The sequence below is a fragment of the Anastrepha ludens genome, chromosome 2 (assembly GCF_028408465.1).
Source record: "Anastrepha ludens isolate Willacy chromosome 2, idAnaLude1.1, whole genome shotgun sequence".
In the NCBI taxonomy this organism is placed as follows: Eukaryota; Metazoa; Arthropoda; class Insecta; order Diptera; family Tephritidae; genus Anastrepha; species Anastrepha ludens.
In genome coordinates this window covers 64,702,134-64,726,751 of record NC_071498.1, presented here as the reverse complement: position 1 = coordinate 64,726,751, position 24,618 = coordinate 64,702,134, and positions in this window count along the sequence as shown.

Genomic DNA, 24,618 nt, shown 5'->3' with positions numbered 1-24,618 from the left:
CTGCGTAGCTGTAGCAGATAAATTCGATATTGACTATTTAATGTTCCTGTCCCAGTGGGGCAACGCATCGGTCTTAGTACCAAAAATATCGCTGCAACTAAAAAGAAGCTACGAATCAGTCGATTCCACGGCGTTCACAGACACTCAGAATCTCTCAGTTTATATGTTTGCAAATTTTATATAAGGATCATGTCTCAAATCCTTATAATTTTAAAATAGCTCGAGTAGTGAAGGCTCTAGCGGACTGACTAAAAGGCTCAATGTAAATGTAGGTGTACATCGAGGCTCAGCTTTAATCCCTCCTCTGGTGGTGGACCACCTTACGCGTGAAATCCAGGGCAATCTCCCTTGGACACTACTGTACGCCAACGCGGCAAGGCCATTAATCAATTATAGCTAAACCAGAGGGTACACACCCTCGAATGTAATGGGCTACGAATAAGCCGAAAGTTATAAAATTTGCGAAAAAAAACCGAAGCTATAGTTCCGTTTTGCCGCACAGAGTTGCGAGTGGCCAGCTCTAACAATCGATAGTGTCCCTATCAGAGTGGTGAATAGTTTTAAATACTTGGGTTCGCATATTATTGAAGTTGGTACCATCGATCAAGAAATTGCACACCGTGTACAATGTGGATGGCAAAGCTGGAGAGCCGCTTTCGATGACCTGTGCAACAAAAAAACACCACAAAAGCTATAAAGTAAAGTTTACAAAAGCATGAGCAGACTAACAATGGCATACGCTTCCTAGAGCTGGGCTATTAGAACAGAAACTGCATATAGGAAAAATGTGCATGCTGAGGTGGGCCAGCGACGTAGCACTACTGGAGAAGATACAGAAAAACTTTATTCTTGGCAGCAGCAAAATCGCTCCAATTAGCGAGCTACTTGCCTTCGCTGGTACGGTCATGTTATAAGGAGATCAGAGCACCACGGAGAGAGGCAAGTGTTACAGATGGAGGAGTTAAAAAGGAAACCAGGAAGACCATCAAAAACATTAAAAAATATTCTAAAAAACGGCATGCGATGCAGAAGCGTAGTAAAGAGACGACTCAGGACCGTGTGACATGGAGATATCGCACAATGGGAATCGACCTGAAACAGGATAACGCCAGGCAAAGAAGAAGAAGAAGAAGTGAAGCCTCTAGGTCATTTGAGTTCCTCCGATTGGGAGCTGCAGAAGTTCTTTTATGTCCTTTTTTGTAAAGCTCTGCGCTTATATTTCTTTCAAAACAAAGTTGCTGCCTGTCTGAATTTCAAATGTTCGCTCAGGTATACTAAATAATTAACGCTCCTTATCCTCCTATTTGTGCTGTGTGTCATGATGTTGCTCCACCAGTGAAGGGATCCACAGTTGTAAGCCGACTCCGAATGGCAAGGGATTTTTATGAGGAGCTTTTTTATGCTAGAAGTACACTCGGAGGTTTGCCATTGCCTGCTGAGGGGCGATCGCTTTAGAAAAAACGTTTTCTAACATTCCGGGGTTTCATGGACGGAGATTCGAACTTATGCACTCCGGAATGTTAGTCATGCACCAACCGATTCGGCTACGGCGTCCACCTGTGCATATTACGTGATAATAAACTATTAAATACAGTAAGAATAGGATGATTTTCTGTATTCCATGCTACTGCTTGAGGCTCGTTAAGTTCTGTACTTTTATCCAACACTTAAGGTTATCTAATACAATATTTATAGATTTTCTCATCTCTGTGTTTGCACGGTCGTTCATTTCACAGACCTGCTATCTTCAATTAGTCAGCAGTCCTCCCACTTCATATGTCTACACAGACTGAACCTTCCGCAGCTTTTTGTTATATACATACATACGTGTGTATACACCTGTGTGCACAATAAATGTAGCGTAGTTTTGATTTTTTTTTATTAATTTTTTTATATGTTTTATACAACAACAAAAACTATATAAAATTATTTTTTTTGTTTTTATTTTTTTTTTTTTTTTTTTTTGAAGAGGTGTACCACATTTGAGTCACGTGTTCGGGTAGGTCGACAAACGACTGCTATATTCGTCAGTGAATCGTTTTATCTCTTTCCGCACTGAAGAGATCGTCGTTTTGTTACGGACTAGCTCGTTGCTTGAGCAAACCGAGTATCCGATGATTATTTGCAGCATCTTTACCTGGAACCTCTCTAATGAGCTCAATGGTCGTTTTCGCCGCCTCTCTCCATAGCTGAATGCCGTAGTTCAAATGAGTTTAATTACGGCTTTGTGCAGAAGAAGTTTGTTTTCTAGAGACAGCACTGAGCTTCTTTCCATAAAGCAGTTGCATACCGTAATATTTCACGTTATCCGTAACTAGTAGACATAATGACGATATCATCAGCGTAAGTGGCAGTATCAACCATTATCTGGAGTGGTAGATCCGCAGTAAATATTATGTATAACACGGCGCCAAGAACACTTCCTTGTGCGACAGCTGCATAGATCAAGACTGCATCCGTGAGTGCGTTTCCCAGTTTGATTCTGAAGCGCCTGCCATTGAGATAGAAGCGTGTAACACCTCGCAGAAGAAGCCGCAGAAAAAACAATTTTTTTCTTCCAAACTGGTGATCCGGTATTAACTGTTTTTCCGTTAGTATTGGCTTAAGTCGCGCTAATAGAATTTTTTGAAAAACACTCGAGAAGATTGGGAGAAGACTAATGGACTAAGCGGTATGCTGGAATCCATTTCAGCAAACTGGTAGAGGAATTGGTAGACCACGTACCACCTGGCTGCGCTCAACAGAAGCCGAAATGAAGTCTCTTGGAACAAGATCTCTAGAACAAAACCGTGCCCGTTGACGAAGAGGAGTGGTTGACGCCCTATGCTCTAAATAGGAGTTAAAGGATCACATATAATCAGTCTGTAAGAAGTATCAGCTTCTAGTGGAACATAACTGGCCCGCAGAATGGCATATGGTTGTTAGCAAATTATTTAAATTGTCAAAAATCAACGCGATTTTTAAGCCATTTGAAATGTGCACTCTGTTGCACGAAAATTTATTGGGCTATAAAACTGTGCACCCAGAATTTTTTTTTTATTTAAGTTAAAAAACCTTCTATTAAAAAAAAAATTAAATAAAAAAAATTTACAAAAGTTTCACAATTTTATTTAATTGATTCAAATTAATTAAAAAAAAAATGCAATCAAAAAAAATAAAAAAAACATTTAGTATATTAAAAAAATAAAAAAAAAATTAATAAAAAAAATTCAATCAAAAAAATTAAAAAAAAATCTAGTAAAAAAATGAATAAAAAATTTTATTAAAAACTTATTTTTTAATTATAATTTAAAATTGGCAAATTATTGGCAAAAAAATTATTATTATAAATAAAAAAAGAATTGACAAAAAATTTACAAACTTTCTTAAATTAAACAAAAATTAAATACAAAAAATTGACAAAAATTTCACAAAATTTCTTTCTAATTTAATTGATTCAAATTAATTAAAACAAATTCAGTCAAAAAAATTAAAAAAAAAATTTTGTAAAAAAATTAATAAAAATTTTTATTAAAAACTTATTTTTTAATTATTAATTACTATTAGCAAATTATTAGCAAAAAAATTATTATTATAAAAAAAAATTAAATTAAAAAAAAATTTTACAAAAATTAAATAAAACAGAATTGACAAAAATTTCACAAAATTTCTTTATAATTTAATTGATTCAATTAAACTAAAAAAAAAATAAAAAAAATTCAATCAAAAAATTAAAAAAAAAATGTAGTATATTAAAAAAATTTAAAAAAAAAATTAGTAAAAAAATTCAATCAAAAAAATTTAAAAAAAATCTAGTAAAAAAATCGGTAAAAATTTTAAAACTTATTTTTATAATTATTATTTAAAATTAGCAAAACATAATTTTTGTACTAAATTAAGTTTAAAAAAAGTATTATTATTATTATTACAATTTTTTCAATTTCAAAATTAGCAAAACATAATTTTTGTACTAAATTAAGTTTAAAAAAAATTATTATTATTATTATTACAATTTTTTTAATTAATTGTTTTTTCTTTATAATAACCAAAAAGAAAAAACACTGTTTAACTTGATTTCGTTTTTCTAATTTAAATTTAAGAAAAATTTGACTAAAAATTTCGTAAAAGCAAAACAATAAAATAAAAAACAATAAAAAGATTAACCAAGAAAATAACACACTAAGAAACAATTTTTTTGATTCTTTTTTTTTTTTTAATTTTAAATTCAAAAATATAAAACAGTCAAAATTTTTAGTCAGAATTTTTTTTTAAGTAAAAAATTGCATAATACAATAACTTTTTTTAATACAATTTTTTTTTAATTTAGCTTTAAATAAAATTAATTTTAAAAGCGTTAAATTTTCAATTTTTTTTGTTTAATTTTTAATTTTTGAAATCTGACTAAAAATTTCGAAACTGTTAAAACCTTTAAAATTTTGTGAAAAGTTTGAAACTTCCAATTACATTGTTTTTATTGTAATATGAAACATAGTTTTATAAAAAATTAAACAAATAAAAAAAAATATGTTAAATGCTATTATTTTGAACACAGGTGTATACGTGCTAACGCAGGAATACTGAACTCTGACTCGACTTTGCTAAGGTCGTCCTTTCTTTTCACAGCAGCAGCTATTTGGCTAATTTGTACATCCGTTTTTACACTACTACTTACCTTCGTCTACTCATCTCCTGTTCTCATATCTCGCGCAAGCTCTTTGCCCTCTTTGATTCACTCCAGTAGTTTGCTTAATTTTGTGCGTTTACAATTAAATGGAATTCTCTGCAAGTTTGACTCGTAAATTTTACTTACTTTTCTGTTATTTTTTTTAATACCAAAATGTGCGAAATATCTCCTATACTACTCGCTCATGTACATGTATGTATGTATTTGTATGTGTGAGAGTTTGTAGAGTTTTCATAGTCGATGCTATAATTGTAGCCAACGTTTTTCATTCTTCTACTAAGTTTTGTTTGGGGCTATTTTCATTGTCGTACTTCTAGTTGCTCTAAATATTGTTGTTCCTGCACTTTGTTGTTATAGTTGCAGTGTTGATTTTAATCCTTCTAGTTTTTGCGCTGGTAACTAACCCGCTATACCCGTTGTACCCACAACGTTGGAGCAATTTGCAAGGGGGCGAGAAGTTGAAGTGCCCAGCTTCATTTGCTCATCGGTCTGTTTGTTCGTTTGTTTAGTTTATTTATTTACCGTTTCACCATTTTCAATATTTACGTTTTTGTACAACACAAAGTAAAGTTAGCGTACATGGAATTGTATCAAAAATACTTGAAATTCCAGAAACAGTATTACAGATATACCCCTATGGGCATACATATGTATGTTTGTATGTGTGTGCATTCCTGAATTGTGTAACTTCAGCAGAAGCTGCGCGGTGGGAAGTGAATTTATAATATGACTTCTCCGCAGCTCAGTTGTGTGGTGACTTTAATGGACGCAAAGGACTTAACAACGAAACACCTCTGACTACCGACTTCAAACTGCAGCTCCCTACGCGCTCTGTGTGTTGCTCTTTTTTTTCTCGTTTTTTTGCTGTTGCACTCAGCTGCTTGATGAGAGTCAACAAATTTACGTGCTAAGCATTGTACTCGTCGCAGCCGTTGAGCTCAGTCGTTGCAGGAAATTTCACTATTTCCGAATTGGTAGGCTTCCAATGAAATAGGGAACGTGACTAGTTCGCATTCTTTCCCATTCCAAGCCAATAGTCCCTGGCTACTACTCCTTTTGGAAATCCCGAGCTAGTAAAGCATTATTCAAAACGGCTCTAATACATTACATTTACCAACGAGTATTAGATTAGCTTAGACAGCACTGAAAAAATTTAAATTGAGATTTGAAAAGTCGAGCCGAGAAGCACCGAGAGATTTAGTAACTCCTAAAACACTCAGGCTAAAAAGTCCATTGTGTTTAAAGCTCTGGAAAGTGAAAGGGTAGATAGTCAGATAAGGAGAGAACCAGACGGAAACATAGGATAGAATAGAGAAAAAGGCTTAACTAGAACTGTGAGCATTTTCAAGACATCAAATTTACTTCCAAATAAAACTATGGGTATAAGGTCCTTAGGTGCCAAAAACAGTGGATAGCAAGTGGATTGATTGGAGCATAGATGCGTATGAGGAGTTCTGCTGAAACAGGAAAGTCCCGGAATCCAAACATCCGCTCGTACCAACCTTTTTTTCCTACTCTCAACAAGAATTAACCTGTTTTCGCAGGCTGCAATTTTCACTATTACTTTTACAATTACTCTCAGGAAAAAACATTGGAACAGTCCAACAGTTGCGTATTTCAACTTACCGATGGCTTTCTAAAGATAGCCGTCAATGTAGTCTCGTTTCTGTTTGGACAATATACCGTCTTGTTTGGCTGACACTCCCGCGTATGATGCTCAGACGTTGAGGGAAAGAGTGTCATCCAATATTTCCCCTCTGCGCGGTCGTTGGCAAAGACCCCGTTTTGGCTCCGGAAGATTGCAACATTACAGAGGAATCATCTGTTCTGTCACGCTTTCCGCACTTTCCCGTTGCCAATACAGGTGTCGAAGTTGACGGAGCTTGGCTTCTTGCCTTAGCTAATGCTTCGGCTTTCTTCGCCTTCTGTCTTTCGCCTTCGGCTTTCTTCTCCGTTTTGTCTGCCTTTTGGATAGACCAGCACCTGCCTTCGAATCCCTAGTAACTTCAGCCTTTTTACCGATACTCTCTTGATTCGCATCAGGTTTAACCGTTGTCAGAGACTTACTCGGTACCAGAGATCCGTCTAAGTCTATTGAGAGATTTTCGGCCATCTCCACATCCTCCACAGCTTGTTCAGTTGCTTTGGATGATTTCGACGTCAGTATATCGCTCTCACATGTATTCGTAAACATTAGCTGTGATGATTTTTATTCTATATATTACCGCAAGCTAAATTTTGCGAAACACAGGCCAAGTGACGTCGGCATTCTGTCAAATTCGCTCAGAGTCGAATAACGGTCTGCTACGTAGTATGCCTTCAGAACTCTTTTTATCATGGTACGAAATGGTAGCCCAAATGAAGCTGCCGCTGCTATCGCAAAACTTGATACGGCAGAATCGAGTTCCATTAGCGTTTCAGTCAGAAGATCTCAGATTATATTCTTGTAACAGGCAAAATAACTTCCTTTTTTTAATTTTTTTTTTCTTAAATCATTGTAATTCCAGAAATTTAAAATTTTAATAATGTAAATTTTATGTAAATTCAATTGCGATACATTCCATCATCAGCTCATCTTCCAATACGGCTCGAACCAGCAATTTACTGCATCAGAAGCTGTAGTCATCACAGATGCGGTTGCGGCCGCTAACTTTGAACCCGAAATTTGCTTCACTGGTTCAGTTTTTAACCTGCAAGGATACACATCAGCTTCCAACATACTCATCTCTTTATATGTATATTATTTACTTACATAAGTACGTATGTATGTACGTACACTGGCTTTTTTTCGGTGTGGGCCCTGCTGTGTTTTTGTTAGAATATGTGGCAATTTAGCTATGTTCGTAGCCCAACTGCTGGCCAGAAAAATGCTGGACTAACATTGTTAACATTGTTAGGCGGACATAACGCTTACATACAAGCTCTCCACTACATCCATGAAATATTTAGTGTATTTCGTTTTCCTGTTTCAACAATTTTCAATTAATTGCAGAAAAACACTTAAAGCAAACAGCGGAAATTCGCTACATCCACTGAGTGGAGCGGACTTACAGACTCATACATACGGATTCCCAAAAATTCAAATGTTTCCTAGCAAGATGCGTGTGGATTTATGCATTTTCACTAGGTGGGGTCACTTTTACGTTCTCGGCAAAATGTGTTGCACAATTAGGGTTAGGAAATCAATACCCATTTTTGTGCAATTTTCGAGGTAGGAATTGGGATCAGGGGTCTGAAAGTAAAACGACTTAGGAACCTAAGTTAATTGGAGTGAAACTAATGAGTGCCTTTCTAGTATATCTCAAAGTAACGCGAAAATTGTTTTAGAAAATTTATAAAAAGAAGTTTTAGAAATTATGAATAAATAAATTTATAAATAAAATATAGATTTTAGAAAAACAAATTTAGTAAGAAAAATTTCTATTCATTTTAAGAAAACTTTTTTAAGTTTTTTAAAGTATATTTGATCGTAAAAACTGTAAAAAAATATATATATATTATAAATATATAAAAATGGTGAAAAGAACTGAAAACATTTCACATTAAAAAATCTATACCAAAATTTAAAAATTTAAAATTTAAAAATGTTTATTAAAATTTTTTTTTTATTTAGAATTTTAAGAAAAAGAATTTCAAAAGTATTGTATATTTATTCGAAAAGAACTTAAAAAATAAATATAAATATAAATTAAAAAAATTCCATCCCAACATTTTCTACATTGAAGAGATCTCAAAACAATCTTTTATTAATTTTTTATGTTTAGAATTTAAAACTTAAAAAATGTATGCTTATATAAGTTAATTTCAATGATTAATTTTTATTAAAAAAAAATAAAATATCTTCAGTCCGAAGATGTTGTTCTTCATTTGAACATTTTATTGGAACTAATCTTATTAATTAATTTTACAATAATGAAACTTAAGAGCTAAAGTGCAATTCAGCAACTATTTTGCAACAACCAGCTTTTAATACCAATTCCTTAGAATTGGCACAATTTGTATTGTTAAGCGTGTGAGAATTAATTATTATTAATTCAATAATAACTTCCGTCGACTGGTAAACAATTCCCCAGAATCGACACAACTTCCGTCAACTGGCCAGCATTTCTTCAGAATTGACCCTATTTATTTGTTGAGCTTGTAAAAAATAAGTAGTCTTAATTTAGCAATAACTCCCGTTAACTTATATAAATATATAAAAATGGTAAAAAGAACCGAAGATATTTCACTTTAAAAAATTCTATACCAAAATTTAGATTTTAGAATTTACATTTTTTTTAATTAAAATTAAAATTTTATTTTATATTAAAATTAAAATTTAGAATTTTAGAAAAAAAGTTTTTTAGGTATGTTTTATAGTTAAAAACTTAAAAAAATATATAAAAATGTTAAAAAGAACTGAAGATAATTCACTTTAAAAAATTCTATATTATGTAAAAATTTTTAATATTGAAAAAATCTCAAAATTGTAATTTTTTTTAAATTGTTTTTTCTTATTATACTAAAATCAATTAGTTTTCAGAAAAATTGATGGCAATATCCGAAATACTTGGATCACTTGACTCAATGGCAAGCCTCCGAGTATTTTTTGCCATGAAAAAGCTGCTCATAAAACCATTTGCCGTTCGGGGTCGGCTTAAAACTGTAGATCCCTCCATTTGTGAAACAACATCAATGCACACACCACAAATAGTAGCAGGAGCTCGGCCAAACACCTAATAGAAGTGTACCCACCAATTATTTATTTATACTTTTCTTATTGACAAAAGTAAATAAGGAGATACTCGATTTCTGAAATAAAGAACGAATACTGGCAACACTTTTTGGAACTACGACTACTTCAGAATTAATTATTTTTTATTATTATTTTTTCTTTTATTTTTGCCAATTTTGTCCTATACCCGCCCTAATACTCCTTACATACATAAATGACTAGTGTCGATTGTTTGTAAGGCATTTGTTTACAAATAAATACTTCTAACTGACACATTGACACTTAAGTACAGCTGTTGCATGGAGAGCAAAATTTTGCCAACAAATTTGTTATAGATCGAATTTAAAAGCTAAGTGCCTGCAATTTAAAAGCTAAATCTCAGGCAAAGTACCGGTCGCGTTTGTTCTGAGCCGGACATTATCGACTAAAATTACATCAAGAAAAGGTTGGTAGGTATGAAGCATTAGACGACAGGTCTACCTGTTCACCGCTGAACCTGTTCACGCATGACTCGAAATTGGATGCAAGTGTTGACGGAGGAATGTGCGGCGCGGATCACGTCAAACCCCCATCGAACTCTAACTCAGGTAATCGAACCAATACAGTGTACTCGAAGCGGAGGTAGCCCCAGCTAAGAAAGCAGCTAATTGACTGTTCGCCTGTTTAATAACTATCTGGGAAGTAATAATACCCTCTTCGACAGTCAAGTGCAAATTAGGGTTTTGTGCTCGTTGATAATGCAATCGAAACTAGTCGGGGAATGTCTGGGGTCTATCTCGACCTCATCCGAATTCTTTGATATTAGATCAATCTTGCTCACTGATCACAGGGACTGCTAGACAGAGGAGCTGTGAGATAGTTTCTACGAAAAATGAGGGTAATGGCATTCCCTTGACTACCTGTGGTCTGATCCTAGAAAGGTAGGCTTCATAGCGCTCAGCAAGTACACAAATTTGTCAGGTTGGGATATCCTTCTGGGCATTTGTGGATTGGAGGCGCTCGAGAAAGCTTCTAAGTTCAACAAATCCTCTTGAATTTTCTGAGTTCTTTTACAGGAGCTTGCTTGCGAGTTAGGCATGCTCCTAAAGAAGCTAAAGAAAATTCAGCTATCAAGTCGACGTCGACACTGAGATCCAAATACCAGATGACGTAGCGGCAAAGACAGTTGCCGAAAACGAGATTACTGTAAACGTCTCGCTTCTACCTCAGTAAAGTGAGGAAATCGGCGGCATTGACAGCGAGCTCGAGGCGTTGAGGCAACTCGGAAGATGAAACCTGCAAACATGGGATGGCATCGTGCCCAACATCAATGGGACAAACAGCTAACAGCCTAAACATACATATTTTACCAGAGAATGAAACAAAGCTTAATCAAATAAAACAAATAATAAAATTTATTGGGGAAGCTGGGCTCATAGAAATACTATGAATTCATAAAGGGAGGCACAATAGATCTTTCAGATCGCAGTGCAAAATCTCCTTATAGTAATTATCGTCATGTGTTTGGCGTTGCACCTTGTAAGATTTGGCCTGTTGAACAGTGCACCTCCTTACTGCTCAATCCGTTGTCCCTTCCTTTAGTTTAAACTGTTCCAGGTCTTCTTTCACTTCATCTCTCCACCTCGATCTTGGTCTTCCTCTTGCTTTATTTGTATATGCAACCGCCTCCAGAATTCTCCTTTGGGTTCTTTAACTGTCCATTCTCATAACGTGGCCTACCGATCGTATTCGTTGCCCTTTAATGTAACGTAATACATTTTCGCCATTCATAAGTTCGTCCAGTTCATCATTTCATTCGTCTTGTGCAATTCTGACTGCGCCAAATATTTTTGTGAGAGCTTTGCTTTCAAATGTTTGCAGTTTTTCTTATCTTTTTCACTCAACGTCCAGCTGAAACCGTAGCACAGCACCGGTCGAACTACGGTTTTATAAAGTGTCAATTTGAGGGGCCTGTTAAGGAGTTTTGATTTGAAAAGTTTTGTAAGTGATGTGTACGCTCTATTAATAATTATAGTAATAATAATGCACTCCACTCGACATTACTTCGAGTCCTTTATGTGCCGGCTGTATGGAGAATAAAGTGAAATCAGCTCAACAGCTTCTACTTAGCTGTGCTGCTTTCACGGTGCCAAGATTTAGGCTCTTGGTTGTCATTTCCTTGCTTTGCTAACGTACGAGTGTGTATCAGACCCAGATATGGTTTGGCAAAAAAAATAAATCCATTATTTTTGCGTAAAATTCAAAACTTTATTTAATATATTTCAAATTTTCCGATATGGGTGAAATATGCACCGGTTTGTTGTATAATTTGTTGCCATTTTGAGGGTAGATTCATAATGGCCTCCCTCATAGAAATCTTGGTCTTTATTGTAAAACAATTCTAGTGATAGATTTTCATAATCTTCTCTTGATTCCAATTTCTCATCTCTCAGGAAGTTTTGCAATGAGAGAAAAAGGTGGCAGAGAGGTGGGGAGAATGCATTAAAACTTCCCAACCAAGCTCACGGAATTTTCGGCAAGTCACTACAGAAATGTGTGGCCTTGAATTATCTTGATGGAACCCAACACCTCTTCCGTTTCTGGTCAATCGCTAGCTTCAAACGGTCCAGTTGTTCACAGTAGAGATCTGAATTTAGTGCTTGGTCGTATGGAACCAACTCATAATAAATGATGCCTTTCAAGCCCCACCAAATACAAATTAGAATCTTCCTGTCCCGATTTGGTCAGCGTTTGCCTTGCTTCTTCATGCTTTGGCCACGATCGTTTTCACACGATATTGTCGTATGTGACCTCTTTCTCATCCCCAGTTACCACGCGTTTAAGAAATAGGTCGATTTCATTCCGCTTAGTTAAGGCTTCGCAGACGGAAGTTCGATCCTTCATGTTTTTTGGTGTTAATTGGTGTGGCACCCAAACATCGAAATTCTTTTTGAATCCAGCTTTGCGCAATTGCTTAAAACTCTTTGTGATCAATTTTTACCTCTTGGGCGATGCTACGACTACTAAAATCCCGGTCAACCTCGATTATTTCTATTATTTTAACGACATTTCCGAAGATGTCTGGCTGCATCTTTAACATCAGAAATACCTGAATTGAATCGATGAAACCAAATTCCACGTAATTCGCTGTAATTCGGCACCATAAACACCATTCACACTTTCAGCGGTGTGGCTTGCATTTTCGCCATCAAACCCTGTAACTCACAACTGAATGGAGCAAACAAAAAAGCAGCAGAAGAATTATTTTAGCATGAAATGTCACCTTGAGAACGACCACAAACTTTTAATTGTTGGAACGTTACTTTACGAGATTTCGATCACTACTGCCGTCTACCGAGAAAATAATGGATTTATTTTTCCCAAACTAATATTAGACACCTCTTGAATTCCATCAGATAATTCAATCATCGTTCGTTCATCATCCACAACTGCCTTCAAAGGAACAACATTTGAGTGAAAAGGATGGCATAAGTAGACTTTCAGGGATTTTCCAAATAAAGTATGATTTGCTGTAGGCATAGAGAAGGGATATATGCGTCGGCCACGCTTTTCAATAGCCAGACCTCGTATAATTAACATCACATCTTTCCAACAGAACAAAACCTAATATGCAAGCACGCCAACTGGCCCAGCCTAACGACAATTCTGCAGAAGTTGCCACGGCGAAAACGAGAGGAAGATAATTTTACACCTTTGGTGCTTTATTTTGTTCTATCCAAACGTACACTTTTCACTCCAAATAGAGAATCATTTCATGTCCATGTTGACCTGAGCTAATAGAACAATGCAAATCGTTCATCGAATTAGTCTTTGTTAGTTAGGCTTTGTTCGCATTCGCATTATTAAAAGTATTTAAAGGCTTTTGCACTCATTAAGTGGCACTTTGAGTAAAATGCCCGCCAACTGTCTTACCTCTTATAAGAATAACTGCAACTCTTTATTCATTTTTCTATACAACTTTTTTCCGTAAATCTTATTAGAAATTATACCTTGTCGTCGTCAAAGAAGAAGAATTATTAACACATAAAGGCTACTTAAGCCGCTGGAATCAGTACGCTGCTGATGACGGCAATCTTCGCTGAGAAAGAGAAATCTGCGCTGCATCGCAGATTGAAAGTATCAACACAAATCGGTAGCAGCGCATCTCTCTTTACTTTGTTTTTAGCCACTTCAGCTGCTGTTGAAAGCAAGAAGATGTGAAAATAAAATTATAGAATTATGAATAAAAAAGCGAAAAAGGGGAAAATAAATCTGCATAATTTTACATTAAAGCACTTCACCTTCAAATATTCCATGGCAGATTGCTTTTAAACAAACGTTTAGCATATTTTTCATGAACTTCAACCCAAAAAGTCAACGAGGCAGAAACTCATTCGTTGGCTGACTCCTCTTCAACTCAAAAAAAGACCCATTTTTTCTTGTGGCACATCCTTTCCCGTTTTGCCAACCTTTTATCAAGAAATTGCTGCTTCGGTTATAAATTTGTCCCAAACGACTCGCTTGGTTGAAAAGTGCGCGGCGATTCAACTGAGGCAATGGGGAAGAAAGGAATGCAAAAAGGTCAGAAAAATAGCAGCCATGACTTGGAAGCATATTTTGCTTTCATCAAAGAAACAAACAAAATGTATTTCGTACGTTTTCGGTGCTCTGAACATGCGCCCATGCACACAAGCAAGCTGAGATAGAGAATTTGCGTCTTCTGCTCACCCGAGCGGGGCGAATAAACTTAACGCCGTGGCATTGCTGCCTATAGCGCATTGCGCACCTCTTTGTCTCTCAGTGGCGACTATTCAGTGGTAAAGCTATTGAATAACCAACCCATCAATGACCTTAAACGTAAAGGATACCCGCTTTTTTTCTTATTATTAAGCGAGTATCTACATGAAAAAAATATGAAATTGTCAGGAAGTTCCTTTTGCCCAAGCAGCCAACCAACCAGCAACCACACTTTGCTCATTCATTCACTGCTTTTACGAGAATTCAGAATTCTTTTCACATTTGCGGTTAGACATAAAAGACAGACAAATATTGGCTTGTTATGACACAAGTGAGTAGCTGCGGAAATTTTAAAAAGAATAATGGCGTGGCTGGGGTGGTGCCCGAGTCATGTAAGTGGCATCAACGAAGTGCTCGTAGTTAGTTAAGGCCGCCATTGAAATATGGTTTATAGGCGGTCAATGTGGACAACGATAAAGTTGTCGAATGCCAATGCAGTCATACATTAGCACGACTACTTTTTAGAAGATACGATAGTGAAAGGGTGAAGAGGAGAGCAAAGGTTTTGAAAATATGGGAGGTAAGAAACACTAAAAGGAATAAAAGGAATGTGAAGGAAATATATAGAAAAAAATGAAAATAAAAAATAAAAATATAAAAAAATAAGTGTTAAGAGCGAAAAACTGCAAATGCAATAATCGAAAAGAAATCTCTGCTGCAAAGCAAAAAACAGAAACCAGACCGCAACTAAAAGAGAAGAGCTACATACGTTAAAAAGTGGTATTAAATAGTTTACATCGAATACTACTAAAAATACCAGAAAATAAACTGTATTCCCGTACCGAAATGAAAGTAGGAGGTACATGACCGATTTTCTAAAATTATGTTGTAAATAAATAATTGGCGCGTACACCGCTGTTAGGTATTTTGCCGAGCTCCTTCTCCAATTTGTGGTGTGCGTCTTGATTTTGTTCCACAAATGGAGGAGCTTACAGTTTTAAGCCGACTCCGAACAGCAAATGGTTTTTATGAGTAGCTGTTTTTCATGGCAGCTTGCCATTGCCTGGCGAGAGACGACCGATATTAGAAAACACTTTTTCTATAACTTTGCTGTTTCATACACAGAGATTCGAACGTACGCACCTCGGCTACGGTGGCCGCTGTAAAGGCTATTCCTTTTTTGTGATGTCATTTCTTGTACTAAATTGCGAATACGTTCGCACTATCACATACTTGCCGTCTTTGAAAGTCTGCCTTCAAACGAATCTTCTATCATTCGAAATAGCGCTCAAAATCTTCAGGAAGCTTTTCACCGCTTTCACTTTCACTTCGAGGCATTAAAATTTGATTCCTTTCAATGCAGATTTCATCAAGAGTCGAACGAATAAGACTAACATTTGCCCAACACTGAGCTGCTGTACTTAGTTAGAAACTTTTCGTCAGAAAAAAATAAGTTATTGCTTTGGCGGAGCGCCCAAGACTTGTGCAAGCTGCCGCAAAATTTGTTTTTGAATGACTTTTTTTAAAACAAAAATAATAATAGGAACGACGCCGTTTGCAAGAATTTTTAATCTTCCGATGGGTGATTCATTTTGCGCCACCGTGTACATCTCCCAGTCGCGCAGTTTTTTTCCTACTTAAGCTCAAAAAAATCGAAGTTTGCCCTTCAGCAACTCAGTATAGGTTCACAATTTTACACATTCGAGGCAGCTGGCCTAATGGCCTAATAGTCTTGTATGCAATTAATTTTAATATGTGTGTAAGTTTGTTCAAAATTTATGGAAGGATCGCGAAAAGAAAAAGTAAAACAGACTAAGATGAAAAAAATTAGTTTTGGTAAAAGATAATTTTTCACTTACAAATTTGCAGGCTCAAACTCATTTCCAACCTACGGTTTCTTTGAATTATCTGTAGAATTCGAAAGTATCATACGATTCAGCAGCAAACAAAAAAAAAAACAAAACATTACCCACCACAATACGCATGATGGAAGGAATAATGAGATGGCGCCTATCGTTACTTTGCTCTCAGCGAATTTGACAACAAGTTACATGATTTTAGCTCCAGCATGGCATTTTTGTTTGTTATTTAGTCTCGGAGTTTTAGTTCTTTCTTCATGACATTTTTCTAGCCTGTTCTAATTAAAATGTAATGTAATGTTTATAATTTTGTAAAATATACATTTTTTAATAATTAGTTAAATAATTCACTTAGTTTTATTTAGCTTTACCTTTTTTATAACATCTAGTGGCATTACCCGCGATAGCAGGTGTTGTCGGTGTTCTTCTGCTTTCGACAGTCAAATCTCCCTCTCGCTACTGCAGTGTTGCCTAGCTTTGGATATAAAAACGCACTAAAATGCCCATTTAAGAAAAATAAACACCAAATCTTCATTGAATTACTTAAAGAACTTTGTATGCGTGACAAATTATTTTTAAAATGTGCGTTTTTTTAAATAAATGTGTTATGGTTATGTATAATTTAATTTATTAGTTTTTTTTTTGTTAAGCGAAACTCTTTTGTTAAGGGAACGACTTTTAGGTACTATTTTTATAAAAATGTCATTATGGTTTCTTTAGTATTTTCTGGTATTTTTTTGCTTAATGTCCTATGGAAAAAAACGATTACACCTCTATGGTTTTAATTCCCATTCAGTAAGTTCAAACGCTTTTTAAAATGTGTAAAAAGGTTTTCAATTTTAAGAAGAAGTTAAGGGAAGAAGATTTAGTATTCTTGCATAACCTTAAAAGGAGAAAAAAATTAAATTCACACTTTCAAAATATCAAATTTTATAAGAACCAACCAATTTTCATTAGCACTAAAATCTTCTCGGGGTGGCCTTTCTTAGCCTTCTTCTGTATAAAAGCCATTTTAAGCCATTTGCGTAAAATTTTTAAGCAAAACTAATGAATTTCTTTATCCCCAAACTAATATTCCGATACCTTTAACCTAAAATTTGTAAAAGTAGTATGGCATATTTTCAAAAAATTTGCTCTTCACTTGCTTTGAGTCACGATTCTTAGTTATTAAGATGGTTTAGAATTTCGTTAATATTTTTACTTCTACTGGTGCTACCAGGTCCCTAATCAATAGAAAAGTGAGGTAGGATTGTCTTAAGCGGCTCTGTTTGGATCACAGATTCCAAGTCTCAGATTTAGCTCATGGAAATATTCCAAAGAAATTATTTAATTGATTTACTAAATATTTGTCATATTTTTTTTAATTACTCTAAGATATCAAAAACATTTTCCACAGTAAAACGCAAATCTTGCCAGAACAAATTGCTTAATTTAAAAATTAAGTTGCTGCCGACTGAAGCATAACACCCAATTTGATGACGTCAAAGGACGTTACTCTACCAGCGAACGGCAACTAAATAATGTGAATGAGAAGAGCAACTCTAAGAAGCTTATTGCCTAAGATGTTGAAACGTGCTATGTACAGCTTGAATTTGCCGACGTGGAGGCTGGTATGAGTAATGTGCATCAACACTGTAGCAACAACAACAGCCAGAATGCCTAATATAATAATAACAATGCCATCAATTATCCCATTATGCAAATTACAGCCAAATAACTTGTAGACGCATACAAACGAACATAAACATATTAAAATATATATACACATACACATACATGTATGTATGAATGTATGCACGTAACTGGTGTATAGGTGCTTCAATGTAGCTTTCACACTCATTTTATTGTGAGTGGATTTGTGTGCACCTAAACTCTCTCAGAGATGAGTTCCTTGGAAATGCATTTATTAGTACTTACGGGACTAACTAATATACAAAGTAAACAATTTGTATGGCTGTCCTTAAGAGGCAAAGGATTACTAGAACATGTAACCATACATCAACCTGATTCAAGATATGTACCACGAAATCACCACTCAATCATGTACACCTGGCGGACTAACGCAATATCTCCCAGTGATGGTCGGAGCGCACCAAGGTTCAGCCCGTTGATTCTTATGAATCATCTAAGGGGTAGGGTGCAAACCAAACCGCCTTGCAATATCCTTCACGAGGACGATATGGTCCTAGTTAATGAGGACCTTGCTTGCCTGAAGAGAAAACTTGTACACTTGGACATACAAGGTGAAGGCCAAAATAACCAAAACTGAGCTAAAATAGAAACGACAGGAGGTTTGCTCAGATAACTTCGAGTTTATTTATTCAAAATAGTCCCCTCTGGCCTCGGTACACTCTTTTGCACAATCTAAAAGCTTTTCGAAAGAGTGTTTCAGATCATTGACCGGAATGTCCTTCAGGATGTCGGTGCAAGCCTTTTGGATGGTCTCTACGGACCTTCCTTTCATGGCCAAATGCAATTTTCGAATAGGTAGAAGTCACAGGAAGCCATGTCAGGCGAATACGGTGAGTGATTAATGGTTACAATGCGATTTCTAGTCATAAAAATCAGTCACAACAGAGGACCGATGAGATGCAATAAGCGCCAGCTTCCTCCTTCGGGGTATTCAGGGCGAATTCGACGAATGCGATGCAACAAACGCTTTGAAATGCCAACATAGAAAATTGCATTCAAGGTTTGGCCCGTTGGCATGAACTCCTTTTGGACAATTCCCTTGGTACCGCAAAAACAAATAAACATCGACTTGCTTTTTAACTTCTCCAAACGCGAACTTTTGGGTTGTGGCTCGTCTGGCGTCTTCCATTCGGCACTTTGACGCTTATTTCAAGGTTCATGTTGGAAACAACTCGCTTTATCACCAGTTACAGTATTGTAAAGGAAGTTTTCATCTTTTCTCTCCTTTTTAATGAAGTCTTTCGAATATTGAATTCTGAGCAATTTTTGGTCCTCAGTTAACTTGAGCGGAATGAAACGTGCACAGACCTTTCGTAAGTCCAAATGATCAGTTAAGATGCGATAAATCGATGTTTTGAAGATATTCAACTCCGATTCCATGAATTTCAACGATGATTTCGGTTCATTTTTGATAAATTTACGAACAATTTCGATGGAGTTTTCGGTGATTACTGATTTTGGGCGGTCCGTATGTTCATTGTCATTTATGTCCTCACAACCATCTCTGAAACGTGTAAACCACTCATGAACTCTGGCACGAGCTAAACCATCATGTCCATAAACTTTTTTCATCAATTCAAATATTTCGGTAAACGTTTTACCCATTTTAAAACAAAATTTGATATTAGTTCTTTGTTCGAAACTCATTTTTGTACCGATGACATAAACATACTGACACTTTAGACGCAATAAATTCGGTTCCACTAAACCGAATGTCACCAAGCTTCCACTGGAAGACAGCAAGGGATGTAACTTCAAATGCACTAACTCACTAAAAAGATGACGCCATCAAAAACATTTTTATGTCGCCTATCTTGTTTATTTTGGACTTCACCTTGTATAAACAGGGTCTTTCAAGTATGAGCATCTTTTTTAATGGAGTTGTGTTTTTACATATGGAGAATATCATTTACAACAATGTGCAGCACTAGGTTGTGTTTTGGATCAATGTAACTTTTTTTAAGAGATTGAGTGAAAAATAAAAAAGTGATTTCTCCATTATTCGAAGTTAACCTCCGAAATCGAGATATGGGTCTGCGAAGTCCAAAATTGGACCTTTAGTGAACAATTATTTTCAATTACTCTTGTTTATATGATTTATACAAGGTGGCACACATTTTTTTTTTTAATAATTTTTTTTAACAAATAAAACCAATGACTTTGAGCGCTGGAATTATTTATTTTAATCATCAAGCGCTCCATTGCTTGTCTGTTTGTATACTACAGCTGTCTAGTTCACAAGTGTCAAATATGTTTGACCTACGATGCCATTTGCATAAATTATAAATTTTTCGATACGGTGATTAATTTTGCGCCACCTTGTATTTAACTTTTTTTGTGCGAACTTTTATGCGTATAAAATAAAAAAAAAACAAAAATGATTTTACCGAATATCGTCACCCATAAATTGCGAACCCCCATTACATGTGTATGTATGTACATATGTATGTATATAAAAAGATAATGAATTGCCACTCAAAATATGCGTCGAATTTAAAATTTCATATGTACCGCAATTAAGCTTAATTACTTTCTCACTTTTAATGCACTTGTGATGTTGTCTCATTAAAGTTTCGAAAAATTGAGGAGAAACTCCCCTCCAACGTCTAAAAAATGTAACTTTTCATAATTATTAGCAATAAAATTCCTGATTATTTATGCACAAAAATTTACCTAAAGCCCTAAAATGTCTCAAAGGATAGATTGAATTTAACGGTGGCACATTTTTGAAGTTATTTAATTGTCAAATGATGACGATGCCCATAAAGTGTCGGCGCCCTAACGGTGTCGTCTAGTAAAGTGACGGAAAAGCGACAGAGTCGTTAAATTATATTCTTTCATCTGATAGACAGCAAGTCAAGTACTTACACTGAAATTAATATTTGAGCTCGAAAATATTTTGAAAATTTAATAGCACAGAACAACGTACGGCACAGCACAGACACACACACACACACACGCACACACACACACACACAGAATACGTAAGCTGTTGTCTACCTTTGCGTTCAGCGCCATGCGTTGCCAAGGCCACGCGCGAAAATACTCAAAGGCAAACAAGCACGCATATGCACATATACCTGCACGAATATGAAACACACACATACGAGCATATCCTTAAAGGGACTTGCATGTGTGCGCGCCCACAATTTGGCGCAGAGCCATTTCAATATTTAATATTTTTATGTTGTAAAATGAATGTTTGGGGGTTTTTATTTAAATTAAGTTTTATACCGCATTGAGGCGAGCACCTCTCACTTCCACAGACCACATTACCACACACACACTTACGCACGCCACACGAGCGCTTGAAAACCTGCTGCTTCACTTAAGCGCATTTGTAGCAATAGACCTCAGTGAGAGGCCCAAAAGGTTTGGTAGCATGCCACGCCACACAAACATACATGCACACATAATAGGTCTATTTATAAGTTCGTGCGGTTTTACAACAGATGGCGTAACTTGATTATTATTCCATCGATCCACATTTCCAAACATTCATTGGAGAGCTACTGTCGTAAGGCACAAACGTCAGTATAAGTTTTTTATTTGAAGCGTAAACAACAATATTTTTACCACACTTGAAAATGTCGAATTTCGTGCCAAATAATGTGTTTTTGCGGGGAATTCTTCTTCATTATTTTAATATGAAGAAAAAAGCAGCCGAAAGTCATCGTATCTTGGTGGAAGTTTATGGTGAGCATGCTCTATCTGAGCGAACGTGCCAGAAGTGGTTTGCACGCTTTAAAAGTGGTGATTTTGGCTTGGAAGACGAAGAACGCGAGGGTGCGCCGCCAAAGTTCATGGATACCGAATTGGAGGAATTGCTCGATCAAGATCCGGCTCAAACGCAAGAAGAGGTTGCAAAAACTTTGGGAGTTGATCAATCAACCATTTCCAAACGTTTAAAAGCCATGGGAATGATCCGAAAGGTAGGCCATTGGGTGCCGTATGAATTGAAGCCAAGAGACGTTGAACGCCGTTTTATGGCATGCGAACAACTGCTTCAACGGCACAAAAGAAAGGGTTTTTTGCATCGAATTGTGACTGGCGATGAAAAGTGGGTCCATTACGACAATCCAAAACGTCGGGCAACGTATGGATACCCTGGCCATGCTTCAACATCGACGTCGGCGCAGAATATTCATGGCCTGAAGGTTATGCTGTGTATCTGGTGGGACCAGCTGGGTGTTGTGTATTATGAGCTACTGAAACCGAATGAAACGATTACGGGGGATGTCTACCGACGACAATTGATGCGTTTGAGCCGAGCACTGCGAGAAAAACGGCCGCAATACGCCGATAGACACGACAAAGTTATTTTGCAACATGACAATGCTCGGCCACATGTTGCACAAGTGGTCAAAACATACTTAGAAACGCTCAAATGGGATGTCCTACCCCACCCGCCGTATAGTCCAGACCTTGCGCCATCCGATTACTATCTCTTCCGATCGATGCAACATGGCCTGGCTGACCAGCACTTCCGTAATTACGATGAAGTCAAAAAATGGATCGATTCGTGGATTGCGGCAAAACCGACCGAATTTTTCACAAAGGGAATCCGTGAATTGCCAGAAAGATGGGAAAAAGTAGTAGTAAGCGATGGACAATATTTTGAATATTAAATTTGTAACCATTTTACGTCAATAAAGTTTCAAATTTCGAAAAAAAACCGCACGAACTTATTCATAGTCCTATTATATAAACGCATTTATACACACATACATGCACATGTTTGCATTTTAACCCTGCAGGGAAAACCGAGTCAAAATATCTAAACAAAATATGTCAGTCGTATGAATTGAATGGATTCAGTGCACACGAAAGCTGATGGATCATAATTTGATTTAAATCAGAAAAAGCTTAGAATAAGAGCTACTAGAGTAGCGAATGTAGCAGCAGCTATTGTTGCTAATGCTGTAGATTTCGCTGGCTGGCACAGAAATACTTTAATTCTTTTACAGATCATTCGAAAAGCACAACAGATAATGAAGGGTATTTGAAAACTGGCGCCTTGATGTCAGTAGTGAATAGTTCCTAAACGATTCCTTTTTTATGTCATCTTTGATATTTCTCCACTAGACAGATGCACAATTTTGAACTATAGAACAGTGCGTTAAAATAAATAAAATTTATTGTTGTTTCGCTTTACCGCAGCAGAGCGCTGTCGTTCTTCGCTCTACCCATGGGGAAAAGATTTTTAGAGGTGTACTACCTAGCAGACCGTTATTCGGCTCTGAGCGAATTTGAGAGATATGCTGACGTCCTTCGTTTTGTGTTTCACAAAATTTAGCTTTAGCTTAGTGAAACACTAAACGAATGTCGTAGAATCCAAAGTTCCCCTGAAATTTTTTTTTCACCATATCTAACGAGCAAACCTGGTATCTATCATCCTTGCACTCTACCTATATTCTCCTTTGTTCTACCTATGTATGTTCCCCTGCGTTGTCAAAACTGTTCTCACCCAATTCATTTCTGTAACTGTTCTACTCATTCAATTGTCAACTGTGAGCAAATGGAAGCAGAGTTCCACGGGAATTTTTTATTTTCTTTATTTTCTTATAAATGAGTAAGTTACAATTGGATTCTGAATAGACATCAGGTGTTAAGGGGACAGATACCTGTAAAATTTCGAAAAAAAAAATTTGTTTTTTCATAAAATGTTAATATTTTTAAGAATATGTCAAACTATTTTCAGAACGTAAATTTAAGTATTTCTTATATTATAGATCGTCAACTGTGACGACTCTATTCTTTGCGTTCGAGCGCTGGGAGGGGTATGGTTACGTTGTATTCAAACTTTCGACGCGTTTTTCTTATAACTATAACTAAATTGGCGTAGACGATAACTCGAAAAGTTATTGACCGATCTCCCTGAAATTTTGCACACATCTTTTTTATGATATTACTTTCTTTGTGAATACAAATTTTCAAAAATTTTTCGAAAAAATAATTTTTCCAAGCAAAAATAGTAGGAAAATTCGCCCCAAAATTCATTTGTTTTTTTGTTTTGAAACATTTTATTCTTGTTTTCATTTTGTTTTAATTCATATAGAAATTATGACATTAATAAACAAAAAAATGTTTGGTTTTTTGTATTCAGGTCACTGACGCCGATGCTACAATGTCCGCCGATTGAGAAGCCCCGCTACGACCTTCCAGGAAGAATGTACACTCATCCGCCATTTTAAATGATTAAAATAAAAAAAAAAATTTATATTATTTTAATGTATAAATAAAATGTATGCCAATTTTAAAAAAATATATTGACCTTTTCATTTTAAATAATTTTAATGAAAATCAGTGAAAATATAGCTGTTTGCAGGTATCTGTCCCTTAAGTGAAACTCAGGTGTAACATTTACTAAATTGTTAACCTATGAATTGTAAAGAATTTTTAACCAAAAGTTTAATAAATTTACAGATTTTAGTGAATTTCCTGCAACACTTAAAGTGCGGTTTTTCATTTCGCACCCAACTTCAGACTTATTATGGAAATAGTCTATCTTTAAGAACAACATATCGCAAAATTCGTGATTTTTTTGATAGAACTAAAAGATTGCATGTGTCGACAATTGGAATGTTGGTGAAAAGATTTAAAGAAACTGGTTCTGTCGCGGATAGAAAAAGGACTGGCAGATCAAAAACTGGACGGCTCTGCTGAGAATATTGCTGGTGTAGCGCAAAGTGTTTCGATATCTCGACGTTCTCAACAATTATGTATTCATGAATCGATGGTTTGGCGGATTTTACCAGTAAACTTGCTCATGGTGGGCATTAAATGATATTATTTTTCTCATATATTTGTAAAGGCCGTATTTTGAATGAAAATAGGGAAACCTGAAAGAATCTAAGCTTATTTTAAAACAACATTGAAATACCCTCTACTTACCTTTGATAGATGTAATTATATAGAACTTGATCAATAATTAAACCAATGATTTTGCCATCCAGTACTGCAAAATGTCACTG